We start from the raw sequence: 14,942 nt of genomic DNA, 5'->3' as shown, positions 1-14,942 counted from the left end.
ATCAATTTAAAGTGTCTTTTTTACGTTTTCAAGATGTCGATTACGCTGGACAATAACGAGCTATCGGAAACAGAAAGGTGAAACATAGAACGGATTCAACTTTCAGTGCTGGACGCCACAGGGCCGCAGCACGGGTGGCTGTGGCTCGTTTCTGTAGTGTAGTGGTCATCACGTTCGCCTAACACGCGAAAGGTCCCCAGTTCGAAACTGGGCAGAAACTGTTTTGTTCTTCAACTGCAGCCTTTTACATGGACAAGAGCTGAGCTTTCTTGCATCTTTCCCATCTGCAAACCTGCCTTCGAATTTGCTTCAACAAATCTGTTCTCGTCGTGAAATGTAATGCAATTCCATTTAATTACAGTGCAAAGCGTTGTTAAGTTTTTCTCCAACCTGGTTCTGATCATATGCCATTCTGTTGGAGAGTGTAGTTACCGCCTTCTGATCCTTCCACGAAAAGCAGTACCGCATTTGCCTTCCTTGCGCAGGCGGCTCGCTTCAAAGACAGGAAAGAAGCAGATGCTCTGGTGTCACAGCGCACCACGAATTCCTGAACTTGTCTGTCTGTCAAATGTACCCCAAGGTCGTCTCAGAAATACCTCATTTGGAAGCTGTCAATCGTTATTCAACGTGCGGGAATTGGCACCAGATATCCTGAATCATGTTTTGGAGCAATTCGCACGTTAGTGGCTCATTCAATCAGCAACAGCAATGAAAGAAATTGCACTCTCAGAGGAACCTTTCGACTTGCGCATTCAGAGCGTCGCTATTATGAAGGTCCGCACCGAGATCTAAGTCATGTTGGAACTGAAACGGAGAAATCGACAGAGAGGCTACAGAATGACATCGCATCCATTTGGTTTTCTTTAAATCACTGACGAGCAGGAAAATGTAAACGGGGAGGGCGAGTGGGGAAGTGAGGCAGTTGCAGCTCTGGTGAAATTCCTTCTTTGTGATTCACTCAGCAACCAGAGACGTGAAGGTGACTCAGGGGTGAAAGCTCTTCACATCGAGAACAAAAAGCACTCAAGGGCAGTTAGCACCTCTTCTGGAGTGGGGGTGGGGTGAGGTAATTACCTTTTGACTTCTGTTACTATGTTCAGAAACTGGCTTTTAGATTGAGGTGAACAGAAACTGCATTTATAAAAAGCACCACGGAATTTAGCAAAATTTATTGAGTCGCTTCTCCTCGATTCCCACACAGGTTTCCAATTCAGTTGGTATCCATGTGGCTCATGTCCAGGAGTGAACGTCTCAGTAGCAAATTGCACGGTTAAGGTAAAAGGCAAGGAAAGTGGCATCTCGAACTGGCTCCGAGGTCAGAGCATTCTCTCAAGGTGATCTGTCGTTCTCGGATTGTAATGCTACCTCCGGTTTTAGGGTGGAGAACATTCTTTGGGACTCCTATTCTGAAAAAAAAACACATACACAGTGACTGAAACGATGCTGCACGGTATGATGCGGAACACGGCCTGCTCAGGTTTGTGCATTTTCCCTGTAGTCCGGTGTGTTTCGTGTTCCGTGTAAACGTGAAAGTCGTCCTGTTTCGAGCAATGGGTGAAATCATTTAGCAAAGCAAGAATGGAAATTCCAGTAATGTCAAGCAGCTCATGGTTATTTGACCAAATCATAAGCGAACCCATATTCTCACGCACTCACAGATACATTTGTAGCTGAAAAGAGTCTGACAAGATAGACTGAGCTTACCATTGATTTTTGCCTGGATTGATGGGCTATCAATATCTGCTGCGAAATTGACATTGTTGCCGGGCACATCCCAGCAGCTGTGCGAGTCCGAGAGGAATCATGGAACCCTTTTCATGTGACTTTGCATCTGTTGTTATGCAGGAGCACAATTGGAAATATAAGAAAATGAGGCGGCGCCGCCGGCTGGTAGTGTGGCCGAGCGGTCTAAGGCGCTGGATCCAGGTTCCAGTCTCGAAAGGGGCGCGGGTTCGAATCCCACCACTGTCATTTCTGCTGATCAACTCCAATGCTGCAGCATTGTTAAAATGCTGTTTCGGTGTCCACTGTATATTGATGTTGAAAACAAAAGTAAAATGGGTTTGCTTCGCAGGGAATTAACTGTGGTGTGGGATACTGCCAAATATTCCAAAATGTCTCTACTGTCATGATCATGATCGTGTTCGACTCCCGCGCGGAAAATCGCAAACAGTTGTGCCGTCCCAGGCAAGTTGAGCCTTCACTGGAACCGAATGGAGACTGTTATTTCATCGCTGTTGTGAAACGAAGTCCTACGGTGACTCTACTCGTTGTTATTTGGGTTTCTAGCTAATGGGAAAATCGTCCCAATGAATTTCGATGTCCTACCTTATTGAATTTCTCACATTTCCTTCATTTCCGTCCTGGAAACATCAGAAGGGAAAGGTAATCTAATCGAGACTGTGATTGGTGAAATTCACTTTTTACGGCCAATTCTTATTATGTTCTTTCTTTCTCTCTTTTCAGCATTGTCTGGAAAGTGGTGGTGCAGTAAGGCTGCAGCATGTTTGAAAGAGTCGTTTGGAAATGCCCCGTTGTTAGTTGTGAGATTACTTTATGACTCATGCCCTCGGACTGTATCACATTTAGCATTCATGCATCTCTGTGTCTGAAAATGCGTGAGGTATGCCAGTTTTGTTTGTGTTCCGTGTTAAATGCTTTCTGTTTTGCGATTCGCTCAATACATTTCGATTTAACAGGGTTTCTGAGGTAACTTCCAGCAGCCAAAATCCTCAGCTGAGGATCTGGGAAAATTTCACAGAGTATGGTCAGTCGGAGCTAAAGTAAGGAAGTCCTTCGTTTCTACACTGTTTCACAATACTACCTTTCCCGTGAGCAGTCGAACAGACTAAATGATTGTGCCACAGACTGCGATGGCAAACTCCGCTGAAAAGTAATCCTTTAAAGCCGGTGGAAGCAACATGACGTTATTGGGGTACACCGTGGAAAAAAATACTTCGGTGCACCCCTCGTCCATGCTCACCACATAGCCAAAATTACACAAGTCCCGTTCCCCAGCATTTGGCCCCAATCCCTCTAAACGCATCCTATCCAGAAACTCACCCGATTACCTTTGCAATTTTCTGAGTGTAATAGCCTCCTCCACTTCCTCTGGTAGATCATTCCAAACACGCACAACCTTCTTTGTGGGAAATGTGCCTCAGGTCCTTTGTCACTTTCAGCCCACTCACCTTAAAGCTATGCTGTCGAGTTTTCAACTCACACCAACTTGGGTAAAACACGTAAATACTCAGTTTACCACCCTTCCATAAGGTCATGTCGCAGCTGTTACGCTGCAGGGAAAGTTTATTCCACCAGCCTATTCCATCTCGCCCCACGGTATAAACATCGACGACATCTTTGTCTATATCCTGTCATCAATTTAAAGTGTCTTTTTTACGTTTTCAAGATGTCGATTACGCTGGACAATAACGAGCTATCGGAAACAGAAAGGTGAAACATAGAACGGATTCAACTTTCAGTGCTGGACGCCACAGGGCCGCAGCACGGGCGGCTGTGGCTCGTTTCTGTAGTGTAGTGGTCATCACGTTCGCCTAACACGCGAAAGGTCCCCAGTTCGAAACTGGGCAGAAACTGTTTTGTTCTTCAACTGCAGCCTTTTACATGGACAAGAGCTGAGCTTTCTTGCATCTTTCCCATCTGCAAACCTGCCTTCGAATTTGCTTCAACAAATCTGTTCTCGTCGTGAAATGCAATTCCATTTAATTACAGTGCAAAGCGTTGTTAAGTTTTTCTCCAACCTGGTTCTGATCATATGCCATTCTGTTGGAGAGTGTAGTTACCGCCTTCTGATCCTTCCACGAAAAGCAGTACCGCATTTGCCTTCCTTGCGCAGGCGGCTCGCTTCAAAGACAGGAAAGAAGCAGATGCTCTGGTGTCACAGCGCACCACGAATTCCTGAACTTGTCTGTCTGTCAAATGTACCCCAAGGTCGTCTCAGAAATACCTCATTTGGAAGCTGTCAATCGTTATTCAACGTGCGGGAATTGGCACCAGATATCCTGAATCATGTTTTGGAGCTCATTCAATCAGCAACAGCAATGAAAGAAATTGCACTCTCAGAGGAACCTTTCGACTTGCGCATTCAGAGCGTCGCTATTATGAAGGTCCGCACCGAGATCTAAGTCATGTTGGAACTGAAACGGAGAAATCGACAGAGAGGCTACAGAATGACATCGCATCCATTTGGTTTTCTTTAAATCACTGACGAGCAGGAAAATGTAAACGGGGAGGGCGAGTGGGGAAGTGAGGCAGTTGCAGCTCTGGTGAAATTCCTTCTTTGTGATTCACTCAGCAACCAGAGACGTGAAGGTGACTCAGGGGTGAAAGCTCTTCACATCGAGAACAAAAAGCACTCAAGGGCAGTTAGCACCTCTTCTGGAGTGGGGGTGGGGTGAGGTAATTACCTTTTGACTTCTGTTACTATGTTCAGAAACTGGCTTTTAGATTGAGGTGAACAGAAACTGCATTTATAAAAAGCACCACGGAATTTAGCAAAATTTATTGAGTTGAGTCGCTTCTCCTCGATTCCCACACAGGTTTCCAATTCAGTTGGTATCCATGTGGCTCATGTCCAGGAGTGAACGTCTCAGTAGCAAATTGCACGGTTAAGGTAAAAGGCAAGGAAAGTGGCATCTCGAACTGGCTCCGAGGTCAGAGCATTCTCTCAAGGTGATCTGTCGTTCTCGGATTGTAATGCTACCTCCGGTTTTAGGGTGGAGAACATTCTTTGGGACTCCTATTCTGAAAAAAAAACACATACACAGTGACTGAAACGATGCTGCACGGTATGATGCGGAACACGGCCTGCTCAGGTTTGTGCATTTTCCCTGTAGTCCGGTGTGTTTCGTGTTCCGTGTAAACGTGAAAGTCGTCCTGTTTCGAGCAATGGGTGAAATCATTTAGCAAAGCAAGAATGGAAATTCCAGTAATGTCAAGCAGCTCATGGTTATTTGACCAAATCATAAGCGAACCCATATTCTCACGCACTCACAGATACATTTGTAGCTGAAAAGAGTCTGACAAGATAGACTGAGCTTACCATTGATTTTTGCCTGGATTGATGGGCTATCAATATCTGCTGCGAAATTGACATTGTTGCCGGGCACATCCCAGCAGCTGTGCGAGTCCGAGAGGAATCATGGAACCCTTTTCATGTGACTTTGCATCTGTTGTTATGCAGGAGCACAATTGGAAATATAAGAAAATGAGGCGGCGCCGCCGGCTGGTAGTGTGGCCGAGCGGTCTAAGGCGCTGGATCCAGGTTCCAGTCTCGAAAGGGGCGCGGGTTCGAATCCCACCACTGTCATTTCTGCTGATCAACTCCAATGCTGCAGCATTGTTAAAATGCTGTTTCGGTGTCCACTGTATATTGATGTTGAAAACAAAAGTAAAATGGGTTTGCTTCGCAGGGAATTAACTGTGGTGTGGGATACTGCCAAATATTCCAAAATGTCTCTACTGTCATGATCATGATCGTGTTCGACTCCCGCGCGGAAAATCGCAAACAGTTGTGCCGTCCCAGGCAAGTTGAGCCTTCACTGGAACCGAATGGAGACTGTTATTTCATCGCTGTTGTGAAACGAAGTCCTACGGTGACTCTACTCGTTGTTATTTGGGTTTCTAGCTAATGGGAAAATCGTCCCAATGAATTTCGATGTCCTACCTTATTGAATTTCTCACATTTCCTTCATTTCCGTCCTGGAAACATCAGAAGGGAAAGGTAATCTAATCGAGACTGTGATTGGTGAAATTCACTTTTTACGGCCAATTCTTATTATGTTCTTTCTTTCTCTCTTTTCAGCATTGTCTGGAAAGTGGTGGTGCAGTAAGGCTGCAGCATGTTTGAAAGAGTCGTTTGGAAATGCCCCGTTGTTAGTTGTGAGATTACTTTATGACTCATGCCCTCGGACTGTATCACATTTAGCATTCATGCATCTCTGTGTCTGAAAATGCGTGAGGTATGCCAGTTTTGTTTGTGTTCCGTGTTAAATGCTTTCTGTTTTGCGATTCGCTCAATACATTTCGATTTAACAGGGTTTCTGAGGTAACTTCCAGCAGCCAAAATCCTCAGCTGAGGATCTGGGAAAATTTCACAGAGTATGGTCAGTCGGAGCTAAAGTAAGGAAGTCCTTCGTTTCTACACTGTTTCACAATACTACCTTTCCCGTGAGCAGTCGAACAGACTAAATGATTGTGCCACAGACTGCGATGGCAAACTCCGCTGAAAAGTAATCCTTTAAAGCCGGTGGAAGCAACATGACGTTATTGGGGTACACCGTGGAAAAAAATACTTCGGTGCACCCCTCGTCCATGCTCACCACATAGCCAAAATTACACAAGTCCCGTTCCCCAGCATTTGGCCCCAATCCCTCTAAACGCATCCTATCCAGAAACTCACCCGATTACCTTTGCAATTTTCTGAGTGTAATAGCCTCCTCCACTTCCTCTGGTAGATCATTCCAAACACGCACAACCTTCTTTGTGGGAAATGTGCCTCAGGTCCTTTGTCACTTTCAGCCCACTCACCTTAAAGCTATGCTGTCGAGTTTTCAACTCACACCAACTTGGGTAAAACACGTAAATACTCAGTTTACCACCCTTCCATAAGGTCATGTCGCAGCTGTTACGCTGCAGGGAAAGTTTATTCCACCAGCCTATTCCATCTCGCCCCACGGTATAAACATCGACGACATCTTTGTCTATATCCTGTCATCAATTTAAAGTGTCTTTTTTACGTTTTCAAGATGTCGATTACGCTGGACAATAACGAGCTATCGGAAACAGAAAGGTGAAACATAGAACGGATTCAACTTTCAGTGCTGGACGCCACAGGGCCGCAGCACGGGTGGCTGTGGCTCGTTTCTGTAGTGTAGTGGTCATCACGTTCGCCTAACACGCGAAAGGTCCCCAGTTCGAAACTGGGCAGAAACTGTTTTGTTCTTCAACTGCAGCCTTTTACATGGACAAGAGCTGAGCTTTCTTGCATCTTTCCCATCTGCAAACCTGCCTTCGAATTTGCTTCAACAAATCTGTTCTCGTCGTGAAATGTAATGCAATTCCATTTAATTACAGTGCAAAGCGTTGTTAAGTTTTTCTCCAACCTGGTTCTGATCATATGCCATTCTGTTGGAGAGTGTAGTTACCGCCTTCTGATCCTTCCACGAAAAGCAGTACCGCATTTGCCTTCCTTGCGCAGGCGGCTCGCTTCAAAGACAGGAAAGAAGCAGATGCTCTGGTGTCACAGCGCACCACGAATTCCTGAACTTGTCTGTCTGTCAAATGTACCCCAAGGTCGTCTCAGAAATACCTCATTTGGAAGCTGTCAATCGTTATTCAACGTGCGGGAATTGGCACCAGATATCCTGAATCATGTTTTGGAGCAATTCGCACGTTAGTGGCTCATTCAATCAGCAACAGCAATGAAAGAAATTGCACTCTCAGAGGAACCTTTCGACTTGCGCATTCAGAGCGTCGCTATTATGAAGGTCCGCACCGAGATCTAAGTCATGTTGGAACTGAAACGGAGAAATCGACAGAGAGGCTACAGAATGACATCGCATCCATTTGGTTTTCTTTAAATCACTGACGAGCAGGAAAATGTAAACGGGGAGGGCGAGTGGGGAAGTGAGGCAGTTGCAGCTCTGGTGAAATTCCTTCTTTGTGATTCACTCAGCAACCAGAGACGTGAAGGTGACTCAGGGGTGAAAGCTCTTCACATCGAGAACAAAAAGCACTCAAGGGCAGTTAGCACCTCTTCTGGAGTGGGGGTGGGGTGAGGTAATTACCTTTTGACTTCTGTTACTATGTTCAGAAACTGGCTTTTAGATTGAGGTGAACAGAAACTGCATTTATAAAAAGCACCACGGAATTTAGCAAAATTTATTGAGTCGCTTCTCCTCGATTCCCACACAGGTTTCCAATTCAGTTGGTATCCATGTGGCTCATGTCCAGGAGTGAACGTCTCAGTAGCAAATTGCACGGTTAAGGTAAAAGGCAAGGAAAGTGGCATCTCGAACTGGCTCCGAGGTCAGAGCATTCTCTCAAGGTGATCTGTCGTTCTCGGATTGTAATGCTACCTCCGGTTTTAGGGTGGAGAACATTCTTTGGGACTCCTATTCTGAAAAAAAAACACATACACAGTGACTGAAACGATGCTGCACGGTATGATGCGGAACACGGCCTGCTCAGGTTTGTGCATTTTCCCTGTAGTCCGGTGTGTTTCGTGTTCCGTGTAAACGTGAAAGTCGTCCTGTTTCGAGCAATGGGTGAAATCATTTAGCAAAGCAAGAATGGAAATTCCAGTAATGTCAAGCAGCTCATGGTTATTTGACCAAATCATAAGCGAACCCATATTCTCACGCACTCACAGATACATTTGTAGCTGAAAAGAGTCTGACAAGATAGACTGAGCTTACCATTGATTTTTGCCTGGATTGATGGGCTATCAATATCTGCTGCGAAATTGACATTGTTGCCGGGCACATCCCAGCAGCTGTGCGAGTCCGAGAGGAATCATGGAACCCTTTTCATGTGACTTTGCATCTGTTGTTATGCAGGAGCACAATTGGAAATATAAGAAAATGAGGCGGCGCCGCCGGCTGGTAGTGTGGCCGAGCGGTCTAAGGCGCTGGATCCAGGTTCCAGTCTCGAAAGGGGCGCGGGTTCGAATCCCACCACTGTCATTTCTGCTGATCAACTCCAATGCTGCAGCATTGTTAAAATGCTGTTTCGGTGTCCACTGTATATTGATGTTGAAAACAAAAGTAAAATGGGTTTGCTTCGCAGGGAATTAACTGTGGTGTGGGATACTGCCAAATATTCCAAAATGTCTCTACTGTCATGATCATGATCGTGTTCGACTCCCGCGCGGAAAATCGCAAACAGTTGTGCCGTCCCAGGCAAGTTGAGCCTTCACTGGAACCGAATGGAGACTGTTATTTCATCGCTGTTGTGAAACGAAGTCCTACGGTGACTCTACTCGTTGTTATTTGGGTTTCTAGCTAATGGGAAAATCGTCCCAATGAATTTCGATGTCCTACCTTATTGAATTTCTCACATTTCCTTCATTTCCGTCCTGGAAACATCAGAAGGGAAAGGTAATCTAATCGAGACTGTGATTGGTGAAATTCACTTTTTACGGCCAATTCTTATTATGTTCTTTCTTTCTCTCTTTTCAGCATTGTCTGGAAAGTGGTGGTGCAGTAAGGCTGCAGCATGTTTGAAAGAGTCGTTTGGAAATGCCCCGTTGTTAGTTGTGAGATTACTTTATGACTCATGCCCTCGGACTGTATCACATTTAGCATTCATGCATCTCTGTGTCTGAAAATGCGTGAGGTATGCCAGTTTTGTTTGTGTTCCGTGTTAAATGCTTTCTGTTTTGCGATTCGCTCAATACATTTCGATTTAACAGGGTTTCTGAGGTAACTTCCAGCAGCCAAAATCCTCAGCTGAGGATCTGGGAAAATTTCACAGAGTATGGTCAGTCGGAGCTAAAGTAAGGAAGTCCTTCGTTTCTACACTGTTTCACAATACTACCTTTCCCGTGAGCAGTCGAACAGACTAAATGATTGTGCCACAGACTGCGATGGCAAACTCCGCTGAAAAGTAATCCTTTAAAGCCGGTGGAAGCAACATGACGTTATTGGGGTACACCGTGGAAAAAAATACTTCGGTGCACCCCTCGTCCATGCTCACCACATAGCCAAAATTACACAAGTCCCGTTCCCCAGCATTTGGCCCCAATCCCTCTAAACGCATCCTATCCAGAAACTCACCCGATTACCTTTGCAATTTTCTGAGTGTAATAGCCTCCTCCACTTCCTCTGGTAGATCATTCCAAACACGCACAACCTTCTTTGTGGGAAATGTGCCTCAGGTCCTTTGTCACTTTCAGCCCACTCACCTTAAAGCTATGCTGTCGAGTTTTCAACTCACACCAACTTGGGTAAAACACGTAAATACTCAGTTTACCACCCTTCCATAAGGTCATGTCGCAGCTGTTACGCTGCAGGGAAAGTTTATTCCACCAGCCTATTCCATCTCGCCCCACGGTATAAACATCGACGACATCTTTGTCTATATCCTGTCATCAATTTAAAGTGTCTTTTTTACGTTTTCAAGATGTCGATTACGCTGGACAATAACGAGCTATCGGAAACAGAAAGGTGAAACATAGAACGGATTCAACTTTCAGTGCTGGACGCCACAGGGCCGCAGCACGGGCGGCTGTGGCTCGTTTCTGTAGTGTAGTGGTCATCACGTTCGCCTAACACGCGAAAGGTCCCCAGTTCGAAACTGGGCAGAAACTGTTTTGTTCTTCAACTGCAGCCTTTTACATGGACAAGAGCTGAGCTTTCTTGCATCTTTCCCATCTGCAAACCTGCCTTCGAATTTGCTTCAACAAATCTGTTCTCGTCGTGAAATGTAATGCAATTCCATTTAATTACAGTGCAAAGCGTTGTTAAGTTTTTCTCCAACCTGGTTCTGATCATATGCCATTCTGTTGGAGAGTGTAGTTACCGCCTTCTGATCCTTCCACGAAAAGCAGTACCGCATTTGCCTTCCTTGCGCAGGCGGCTCGCTTCAAAGACAGGAAAGAAGCAGATGCTCTGGTGTCACAGCGCACCACGAATTCCTGAACTTGTCTGTCTGTCAAATGTACCCCAAGGTCGTCTCAGAAATACCTCATTTGGAAGCTGTCAATCGTTATTCAACGTGCGGGAATTGGCACCAGATATCCTGAATCATGTTTTGGAGCTCATTCAATCAGCAACAGCAATGAAAGAAATTGCACTCTCAGAGGAACCTTTCGACTTGCGCATTCAGAGCGTCGCTATTATGAAGGTCCGCACCGAGATCTAAGTCATGTTGGAACTGAAACGGAGAAATCGACAGAGAGGCTACAGAATGACATCGCATCCATTTGGTTTTCTTTAAATCACTGACGAGCAGGAAAATGTAAACGGGGAGGGCGAGTGGGGAAGTGAGGCAGTTGCAGCTCTGGTGAAATTCCTTCTTTGTGATTCACTCAGCAACCAGAGACGTGAAGGTGACTCAGGGGTGAAAGCTCTTCACATCGAGAACAAAAAGCACTCAAGGGCAGTTAGCACCTCTTCTGGAGTGGGGGTGGGGTGAGGTAATTACCTTTTGACTTCTGTTACTATGTTCAGAAACTGGCTTTTAGATTGAGGTGAACAGAAACTGCATTTATAAAAAGCACCACGGAATTTAGCAAAATTTATTGAGTCGCTTCTCCTCGATTCCCACACAGGTTTCCAATTCAGTTGGTATCCATGTGGCTCATGTCCAGGAGTGAACGTCTCAGTAGCAAATTGCACGGTTAAGGTAAAAGGCAAGGAAAGTGGCATCTCGAACTGGCTCCGAGGTCAGAGCATTCTCTCAAGGTGATCTGTCGTTCTCGGATTGTAATGCTACCTCCGGTTTTAGGGTGGAGAACATTCTTTGGGACTCCTATTCTGAAAAAAAAACACATACACAGTGACTGAAACGATGCTGCACGGTATGATGCGGAACACGGCCTGCTCAGGTTTGTGCATTTTCCCTGTAGTCCGGTGTGTTTCGTGTTCCGTGTAAACGTGAAAGTCGTCCTGTTTCGAGCAATGGGTGAAATCATTTAGCAAAGCAAGAATGGAAATTCCAGTAATGTCAAGCAGCTCATGGTTATTTGACCAAATCATAAGCGAACCCATATTCTCACGCACTCACAGATACATTTGTAGCTGAAAAGAGTCTGACAAGATAGACTGAGCTTACCATTGATTTTTGCCTGGATTGATGGGCTATCAATATCTGCTGCGAAATTGACATTGTTGCCGGGCACATCCCAGCAGCTGTGCGAGTCCGAGAGGAATCATGGAACCCTTTTCATGTGACTTTGCATCTGTTGTTATGCAGGAGCACAATTGGAAATATAAGAAAATGAGGCGGCGCCGCCGGCTGGTAGTGTGGCCGAGCGGTCTAAGGCGCTGGATCCAGGTTCCAGTCTCGAAAGGGGCGCGGGTTCGAATCCCACCACTGTCATTTCTGCTGATCAACTCCAATGCTGCAGCATTGTTAAAATGCTGTTTCGGTGTCCACTGTATATTGATGTTGAAAACAAAAGTAAAATGGGTTTGCTTCGCAGGGAATTAACTGTGGTGTGGGATACTGCCAAATATTCCAAAATGTCTCTACTGTCATGATCATGATCGTGTTCGACTCCCGCGCGGAAAATCGCAAACAGTTGTGCCGTCCCAGGCAAGTTGAGCCTTCACTGGAACCGAATGGAGACTGTTATTTCATCGCTGTTGTGAAACGAAGTCCTACGGTGACTCTACTCGTTGTTATTTGGGTTTCTAGCTAATGGGAAAATCGTCCCAATGAATTTCGATGTCCTACCTTATTGAATTTCTCACATTTCCTTCATTTCCGTCCTGGAAACATCAGAAGGGAAAGGTAATCTAATCGAGACTGTGATTGGTGAAATTCACTTTTTACGGCCAATTCTTATTATGTTCTTTCTTTCTCTCTTTTCAGCATTGTCTGGAAAGTGGTGGTGCAGTAAGGCTGCAGCATGTTTGAAAGAGTCGTTTGGAAATGCCCCGTTGTTAGTTGTGAGATTACTTTATGACTCATGCCCTCGGACTGTATCACATTTAGCATTCATGCATCTCTGTGTCTGAAAATGCGTGAGGTATGCCAGTTTTGTTTGTGTTCCGTGTTAAATGCTTTCTGTTTTGCGATTCGCTCAATACATTTCGATTTAACAGGGTTTCTGAGGTAACTTCCAGCAGCCAAAATCCTCAGCTGAGGATCTGGGAAAATTTCACAGAGTATGGTCAGTCGGAGCTAAAGTAAGGAAGTCCTTCGTTTCTACACTGTTTCACAATACTACCTTTCCCGTGAGCAGTCGAACAGACTAAATGATTGTGCCACAGACTGCGATGGCAAACTCCGCTGAAAAGTAATCCTTTAAAGCCGGTGGAAGCAACATGACGTTATTGGGGTACACCGTGGAAAAAAATACTTCGGTGCACCCCTCGTCCATGCTCACCACATAGCCAAAATTACACAAGTCCCGTTCCCCAGCATTTGGCCCCAATCCCTCTAAACGCATCCTATCCAGAAACTCACCCGATTACCTTTGCAATTTTCTGAGTGTAATAGCCTCCTCCACTTCCTCTGGTAGATCATTCCAAACACGCACAACCTTCTTTGTGGGAAATGTGCCTCAGGTCCTTTGTCACTTTCAGCCCACTCACCTTAAAGCTATGCTGTCGAGTTTTCAACTCACACCAACTTGGGTAAAACACGTAAATACTCAGTTTACCACCCTTCCATAAGGTCATGTCGCAGCTGTTACGCTGCAGGGAAAGTTTATTCCACCAGCCTATTCCATCTCGCCCCACGGTATAAACATCGACGACATCTTTGTCTATATCCTGTCATCAATTTAAAGTGTCTTTTTTACGTTTTCAAGATGTCGATTACGCTGGACAATAACGAGCTATCGGAAACAGAAAGGTGAAACATAGAACGGATTCAACTTTCAGTGCTGGACGCCACAGGGCCGCAGCACGGGCGGCTGTGGCTCGTTTCTGTAGTGTAGTGGTCATCACGTTCGCCTAACACGCGAAAGGTCCCCAGTTCGAAACTGGGCAGAAACTGTTTTGTTCTTCAACTGCAGCCTTTTACATGGACAAGAGCTGAGCTTTCTTGCATCTTTCCCATCTGCAAACCTGCCTTCGAATTTGCTTCAACAAATCTGTTCTCGTCGTGAAATGTAATGCAATTCCATTTAATTACAGTGCAAAGCGTTGTTAAGTTTTTCTCCAACCTGGTTCTGATCATATGCCATTCTGTTGGAGAGTGTAGTTACCGCCTTCTGATCCTTCCACGAAAAGCAGTACCGCATTTGCCTTCCTTGCGCAGGCGGCTCGCTTCAAAGACAGGAAAGAAGCAGATGCTCTGGTGTCACAGCGCACCACGAATTCCTGAACTTGTCTGTCTGTCAAATGTACCCCAAGGTCGTCTCAGAAATACCTCATTTGGAAGCTGTCAATCGTTATTCAACGTGCGGGAATTGGCACCAGATATCCTGAATCATGTTTTGGAGCTCATTCAATCAGCAACAGCAATGAAAGAAATTGCACTCTCAGAGGAACCTTTCGACTTGCGCATTCAGAGCGTCGCTATTATGAAGGTCCGCACCGAGATCTAAGTCATGTTGGAACTGAAACGGAGAAATCGACAGAGAGGCTACAGAATGACATCGCATCCATTTGGTTTTCTTTAAATCACTGACGAGCAGGAAAATGTAAACGGGGAGGGCGAGTGGGGAAGTGAGGCAGTTGCAGCTCTGGTGAAATTCCTTCTTTGTGATTCACTCAGCAACCAGAGACGTGAAGGTGACTCAGGGGTGAAAGCTCTTCACATCGAGAACAAAAAGCACTCAAGGGCAGTTAGCACCTCTTCTGGAGTGGGGGTGGGGTGAGGTAATTACCTTTTGACTTCTGTTACTATGTTCAGAAACTGGCTTTTAGATTGAGGTGAACAGAAACTGCATTTATAAAAAGCACCACGGAATTTAGCAAAATTTATTGAGTCGCTTCTCCTCGATTCCCACACAGGTTTCCAATTCAGTTGGTATCCATGTGGCTCATGTCCAGGAGTGAACGTCTCAGTAGCAAATTGCACGGTTAAGGTAAAAGGCAAGGAAAGTGGCATCTCGAACTGGCTCCGAGGTCAGAGCATTCTCTCAAGGTGATCTGTCGTTCTCGGATTGTAATGCTACCTCCGGTTTTAGGGTGGAGAACATTCTTTGGGACTCCTATTCTGAAAAAAAAACACATACACAGTGACTGAAACGATGCTGCACGGTATGATGCGGAACACGGCCTGCTCAGGTTTGTGCATTTTCC

At 45.5% G+C, this 14,942-nt stretch overlaps 5 non-coding genes across 5 annotated transcripts; all 5 read left to right on the top strand.

Moving 5' to 3' along the window:
- The first annotated feature begins 147 nt into the window (after nucleotides 1–147).
- On the top strand, nucleotides 148–220 carry trnav-aac (transfer RNA valine (anticodon AAC)). Its single transcript has one exon. It is a non-coding gene; the product is annotated as a tRNA-Val (tRNA).
- A 3,303-nt stretch (nucleotides 221–3,523) lies between these two features.
- Nucleotides 3,524–3,596, top strand: trnav-aac (transfer RNA valine (anticodon AAC)). The gene has a single exon. It is a non-coding gene; the product is annotated as a tRNA-Val (tRNA).
- Nucleotides 3,597–6,881: 3,285 nt separating this feature from the next.
- On the top strand, nucleotides 6,882–6,954 carry trnav-aac (transfer RNA valine (anticodon AAC)). The gene has a single exon. It is a non-coding gene; the product is annotated as a tRNA-Val (tRNA).
- A 3,303-nt stretch (nucleotides 6,955–10,257) lies between these two features.
- On the top strand, nucleotides 10,258–10,330 carry trnav-aac (transfer RNA valine (anticodon AAC)). The gene has a single exon. It is a non-coding gene; the product is annotated as a tRNA-Val (tRNA).
- A 3,285-nt stretch (nucleotides 10,331–13,615) lies between these two features.
- Nucleotides 13,616–13,688, top strand: trnav-aac (transfer RNA valine (anticodon AAC)). Its single transcript has one exon. It is a non-coding gene; the product is annotated as a tRNA-Val (tRNA).
- Nucleotides 13,689–14,942: the final 1,254 nt, after the last annotated feature.

This window comes from Chiloscyllium plagiosum, unplaced genomic scaffold (assembly GCF_037043375.1).
Source record: "Chiloscyllium plagiosum isolate Xiang-an unplaced genomic scaffold, Cpla_swu_hap1 HiC_scaffold_42, whole genome shotgun sequence".
Lineage (NCBI taxonomy): Eukaryota > Metazoa > Chordata > Chondrichthyes > Orectolobiformes > Hemiscylliidae > Chiloscyllium > Chiloscyllium plagiosum.
Note: the sequence above shows the minus strand (reverse complement) of the source record. Positions and strands in the feature narration are given on the sequence as shown.